The 6456-nt window shown below is 38.5% G+C and overlaps 1 non-coding gene across 1 annotated transcript; it reads right to left on the bottom strand.

Moving 5' to 3' along the window:
• Positions 1–1830: 1830 nt before the first annotated feature.
• Positions 1831–1991, bottom strand: LOC116668384. Its single transcript, XR_004325554.1, has one exon. It is a non-coding gene; the product is annotated as a U1 spliceosomal RNA (small nuclear RNA).
• Between the last annotated feature and the right edge of the window lie 4465 nt (positions 1992–6456).

The following is a 6456-nucleotide window of genomic DNA, read 5'->3' as shown; positions in this document are numbered from 1 at the left end:
TGTTTGGAGCGAGCAGCCGAGGGTCACTTTCCAGCCCGGATACTCAGAGAGGTAACTGAGACTTTCTGTCCGTCCTCTCAGTCGTAACGGATGGACACGAAAGAGCCAAGCTCTGGTATAGCAGCTACGACTAAAACTGATCTCGGTGAGGGACGCGTGGCTCTGAGCCTCAGCAACAACTGACGCAAGAAAATGCTGTCCCAAGATTGGCCACCGCCGAAACTACCGCGCTTGATTCAAAGCTCAAGGCTGTGGCGGGACCCGGGTAGCCCCTCCCTCTGGACCCGCCCTCTTCAACTAGCCCAATCCGCTGACGCCATCCTCGTAGGCCCTACTCAGACTCTAAATCTGACTAGCTTAATTCTCCCAGCTTTTTACTTCCGCTCCAAGCTACGATTTAGCCTTCGTTCGTCCACTGCGTGCGGGGGCACTGTGCTTTAAAGCTATTAGCCGTCTTACTTAATCATAACAGCAACGCTACTAATGACAATGGTATTGAGAGCTCCATTTGGTAGAAATAGAAACCAAGGTTCAGAGAGGGTGTGACTTGCTCAGAAAGTTGCAAAACAAGTCGTTTATTGAAAGCAATGTGCCTCATTTCCTGCAACTGGCCGAGCGGAAGATAATTGGCAGGCTGAAATGGTTGCATTTCTTCACACACGGAGCATCATCCATTGCTTTCCACCAATGGCCTTGCCTGCAGTAATCAGAACAGGGATTTTATTTCTGTTCAGTTTTAGGCATCCTGGGAAAGATTCCTGGGGAGGATTCTTATTCCAGTCTGTCAAGACTTAGGCAGTTTGAGATCTTTGAAGGTAAAGATCTGGACCTGAAAATGCCAATTCCTGTAGCAAACAGACGTAGGCTCATCCGTTTTTAGCTAGGTGACCTGAGCTAAGTCATGTAAATTTATAAGATTAAATGTAAAATAGGGACAATATTAGTGATCCACCCTTTAAGGATATTGTGAAAATTAGAGGTAATGCTTGCTTCAGTAATCAGCACTATGCCTGGCTCATGCTAACCATTTACTAAATGACTACCACAGTCTGATAACACCGTGAGTGGAGGTTTGGGCTCCAGGGAAGGGAGATCTCCCCAGAATAGGGCCCGAGAAATCCAGTTCAGAAACTTGTGTGACCCACTCATTCATTAAGCTAATATTCACTGAGCAAGTATAATATGCAAGGCTTTGAACTAGCACCTAAGGACAAAAGACATGGTCTCTGTCTCTGAGGAACTCAGCCTTATAAAAACGTATGTTTAAAATGGATTTTAAATCCAGCCACTACTTTCAGTTTTTACTACCACTACTCAGATCCAAGCCTAGCCACTATCATCTCTTGCCTGTACTGCTACATAACTTCTGGTCTCTGCTTAACCCTCTCCAGAAAAATATTTTTAAAGTGTAAATCATTCTCCTTGAATAGATTTCCATTACTCTTAGAAGAAATTTTGAGCTCCTTTTCGTTACCTACAAAGTCTCACATGATCTGGCTCCAATCCACTGTCCAAATTCATCTCATACTGCTCCCCTTCCTTCACCATACTCCTACCACACTGATAAAGGTAAAACTGGCAAGATCATACAGAATGGGAAAGGAAGCAATAGCAACAAAATTTTAAAAGCTGGAAAAGAGATGGACAAGTAGTAACTGACATAGCAGACTAAGAAAGGAGACTCCCAATGGGGAAAGCCAAAAAGCAGCTAGATTGACAACAGAGAAACTACCAAAGGCTCATGAATTGGTTGCAGGAGGTACCTCTAAGAGTAGCGGGGAAGACAGGGATGAAAAAAGCAGGTTAGGTTGATTTTTTTTTTTTTCCACGTAGAGGAAAGTGCGAACGCAGTCCCCCACTACCACAAATTATGTGGTCGAGTTTCCCGCATTTGGAGAAATTGCAAAATCAGCACATCCGGAGTGCAATGGATAAGCCTCGCCTGGGAAAACCACCTTTGTGATCATGGTATCTCCTCAGCAGGTAAGTATAGATTGAGAAATTTTCAGAGGCAGTTAGACCCTCTAAATCTTCTCCCCGAAACAAATGTAAAACTGGAAGTTTACTTTTTGGAGAGAGTAAAACAGAAAGGACGTTGAACTGAATGAGAGTCAAAGGTAGAAGAGGTATATTGAAAAGAAAGGGAATAAATAAATGATTATGTACAAAATGTTGAGACCTTGTGACAGCCTGCTGGTTGTCTCCCAATATCTATTTTTCTCTTCTATAGTAGTGATAGAACCCTGATTTTTATTTATTCATGTATTTTTGTTAGTACATAGCCACTAGAATAAACCCCTTGGAGCTAAAAGTCCTCACATGATGACATTCTGGTCAATGGAAAGTGAACAGAAGCAATGTGTACAACTTTGTGTAGACAAATCAAAGGTAAAGGCCCTGCCTCTCAGAAGATATAGTGGTGAATTAACTTGGACCATGTCAATTAGGGTGATGTACCAGGAATGACAAAGCAGTAAAATGCCTAGGTTCCTAGCATCACAGAGCCACCATAGCAGCTCTGGGTTGCTTACTACAAAAATGTAACATAAGAGCGAAATAAACTTCTTAGATATAGCCGTCATATATCAAGCAACAACTATAAGAATCACAGAAGAAACAGAGAAATTTTTTCTTATGTCACTCAGAAAAGCATTGCAACAAGCAGACAAAAAATTAAGCCAGAGCTAGAGAAGACATGACTAATATTATTAATATGCTCTAGTGACTAAATATATATAGAAATCTATGCACAGAAAAGTAGCAAATACACATTATATCCAAACATCATAGATCTTTACAAAAATGGGCCCTGTATTAGGCCACAAAGAAAGCCTCAAAACATTCTGAACAGTCATTATCATATACATTATCTTCTCCAACCATAAAGCTTTAGTGCATTGGAAATGAACATTTATATATTGTATAAATAATATAATAGCCCTTGGATTAAAAAAATCATGAAGGAAATTGAGAAATGCTTAGAACTGAGTGATAATGAACACACTACATGTCAGAATTCATAGGACACAGATAAAGCTGTATTCAGATGAAGAATTACAGCTTTCAAAAAATTTTATCAGGAAACAAACAAAAATGACCTAAGAACTGAACTAATGAAGTTAGAAAAAGAGCAACAGAGAAATCTCAAAAAAGATGGAAGGACATTAGAAAAATAGGGCAGAAATCAAGTGAGAGAAAAGATTAATGACACTAGAAACTGGTTCTTTGAATATTCTTTGAATTTTCTAAATATAGATATAGAAAAATATATAGATAGCAAATGCAAAATAGAAAATGCAGAAGAAATAACTATAGAAACCATAGACACAACTTTTAAATAATTGTATTATTAATAATTATATGCTAATAAATTTGAAAACCCAATGGAGAGATCCTAGAAAAAAATCAAAGTGCCAAAATTGGCACAAGAAGAAACAGAGACCTTAAGGAGACTGATTAATAATAAACATTTGAAAACGGTAGTCAGATTTCCCAGCATTCCTCCCAGATGGTTTTATAGGTGAGGTTAACACATTTACAAGAAACATTTCCAGACAGAAAAAAAGCAAAAATTTTTCTAAGATAGTAATAGAACCCTGATTTTTATTAATAAGATTTAGGGAAGACTTCCAGTTAAAGATAGTGGGTTGAACACATACATGTACAGACAGAAAAAAAAAAAAACAAAACCTAATGTAGTCTTGATTCCAACAATAGGAAAATATAAAAACCAAAGTTACAAGCCTCTTTCTTTTGTGAACATCGTTGAATACATCCTAAATAAAATATTAGCTGACTGTACTAATTAGGTCAGGGAAATTTTTCTATGGTAGCAAGTAATCCCAAAACATCAATGGCTTCATTCAATAAGGTTCAGTTTCCAGTCATACCATATTTCATCTCAGGGCAGCTGGAGGCTTTGCTCTATGTCATCCTCACTCTGGGTCTCAAGCTGATGAAACAGCAACCATAAATAATATAGCGTATTGCTTGTTAGTATTTCAGAGGGAAAGAAAATGTTGGAACTCACATTTGCTCTGTTAATATCTCTGGAATACTAGAGTAAAGCTTGAATGCAAAAAGTGACACCCTGGATCTCCACAAATAGAGATCATCTATCTCTGTTGTGGCAAAATTGAATGGCTCTTGACCTTATGATCATAGCTCACGGTGATGTCACACTCTTGTCAACACAAGTTATTAAACTATAAAGCCAATTAGAAAGAAACATCGCAGGGGAGGGTATAGCGCAGTGGTAGAGTGCACGCCTAGCATGCATGAGGTCTCTAGGTTCAATCCCTAGTACTTCCTCTGGAAAAAAAAAAAAAAAAACAGATAAATAAACCTAATTACCTCCCCTCTCCCAAAAAAAGAAACATCCCTAAAATTAAAGAAACAGTCTTGATTCTCTACTCCATCAGAGAAAAATAACTGATTAATTCAGATAGAGCCTGGATGTAAGGAAATGAAACAGAATGAGATTTAAATGTCATTAAATGTGGATTACTTATCTTGGCAAAAATATATACTCTCCATGTATTTATTATACTACCTCAGGCTATATGTAATATATAAAAGTCATATTGTATAAAACAACCTATTAAAATCTTGAAAGGCCAAAAGCCCAAGAGGTAATGAAACAAAACAAAGACACATAACTGTATGAGCACATTTATAGCTTCATGAATATACAAATGCCAAAGTGTAGCTGATCCTCAAAGAGGAAAATCAACAGAATTTGTCATGAACATTCTAGAAGTTAACATCTCAACCGAATAAAGAGATCTGCAATGTTTTAATGCTTTTGATAAGTATCAGGACTTGTTCATAGATATTTTCCTGGACAAATATTATGACCTGTTTCAACTGTATGTTATCAGTTATCAGGCCCCTTTCTCCAAGTATCGTTTTTAAGTTTGTCAGACTTTGACTACAAGTTTCCCTTTCCTTCCTCTACAGAATATCACAAGGTCATATTTTCCCTAGAGTGTGAGACAGACCCTCCTCCCTTGCAGACCACAAGGCAGTTTCTGAAAGGGGTCTTGGATTGTACTTGTGTATGTAGAATTTAGATGTAAGGGACTGGAATGTGGTAGTGCTAGCCTCTAGCTGGTGAGCACTCTTTCTTCCTTCACAATATAGCCTTATAAAGGCAAGTCTCATTTTAAAATCTGAGTCTATGGTCTTTTACTCAAAACAATAATTATATAAAGAATCCATTTTGCAAAAGTACTTAAGGACTTCATAGTTTTCCCAAAGGACCTTCCTTTATACTTTGATATTCTAAACGTCTTCTTTTGAAGTCTAGTGTCCTCATCTTTGCTTTTCTTTTTCAGTTAACTGTCGACCCTCACTTTTCAATGGTTTTGGTATGTGTTAATTTCCCCAAAATCACTTTCATTGCTTCATAAAGTATTGTATCTTTTGCAGGATTTGCAATTCCACTTTGCAGTGGGTGTGCATTGTACTGCCCAGTGATTAGACAAAGATGTCAATAAAGAAATGCTGATGTTAGCAGAGATGTTTGACTCACTTAAAATAATTCTTAAGTAGTCAATTTGGAAGTGAATTATTTGATGTTATGACAACTTTCGCTTCCTAATATGAGCTGAATTATGTCCTCACCCCCAAATTCATATGCTTAAGTACTAACCTCCAGTACATCAGAATGTGACTGTATATGGAGACAGGGTCTTCAAAGAGGTACTTAAGTTAAAATGAGATCATTAGGATGGGCCCTAATCCAATATGACTGCCTTATAAGAAATTTGGATACAGATGCATAGAGAGGGAAGATAATGTAAAGAGAGGGAGATGTCCATCTACAAGCCTGAGAGAGGCCTGGAACAAACCCTTCCTCCACATTGCTCAGAAGGAACCAATCCCGCTGACACTTTGCCCTCAGACTTTTAACTTCCATAACTGTGAGAAAATAAATTTCTGTTGTTTAAGTCACCCATTCTGTGGTACCGTTATGGCAGCCCTAGGAAACTATTTAATACACTTCATACTCACACTTCCTCATAACTGTGGAAACTTGATCACGGAAGAACATAAGGGAGCTATGCAGTATATAGCACCTGGGGAGGGTGAGACCAGGAAAGATGTTCCAGAGGAAGTGAAAGCTAAACTGAATGTTTAAGTAATACATATTCACCCCACAGTGGGCTAAGAGGCAGATTGTTCCAAGTAGAATAGACCAGAGACAAGACTAGCTTCCAACATGCCCACCTCCAACCACTTTTTATCCCTCTAATCCATTTCCCCACAGTACCAGTGCTGTGCGCAAATCATGCCACATTACTGCTGCTCAAAACTCTTCCATGGCTTCCTGCTGGATTCAAGGTAAAAAAAACCTAAAACCTTAACCCAGTCTTCTAAGCCATCTATCCCCAGGCCCCTACCTTATTCCAGCATCATTTCATGCCATTCCACCACCCCTACTCACTTTCAGTT

Source organism: Camelus ferus, chromosome 13, assembly GCF_009834535.1.
Source record: "Camelus ferus isolate YT-003-E chromosome 13, BCGSAC_Cfer_1.0, whole genome shotgun sequence".
Classification (NCBI taxonomy): domain Eukaryota; kingdom Metazoa; phylum Chordata; class Mammalia; order Artiodactyla; family Camelidae; genus Camelus; species Camelus ferus.
This window is presented reverse-complemented; position numbering and strand designations above follow the sequence as displayed.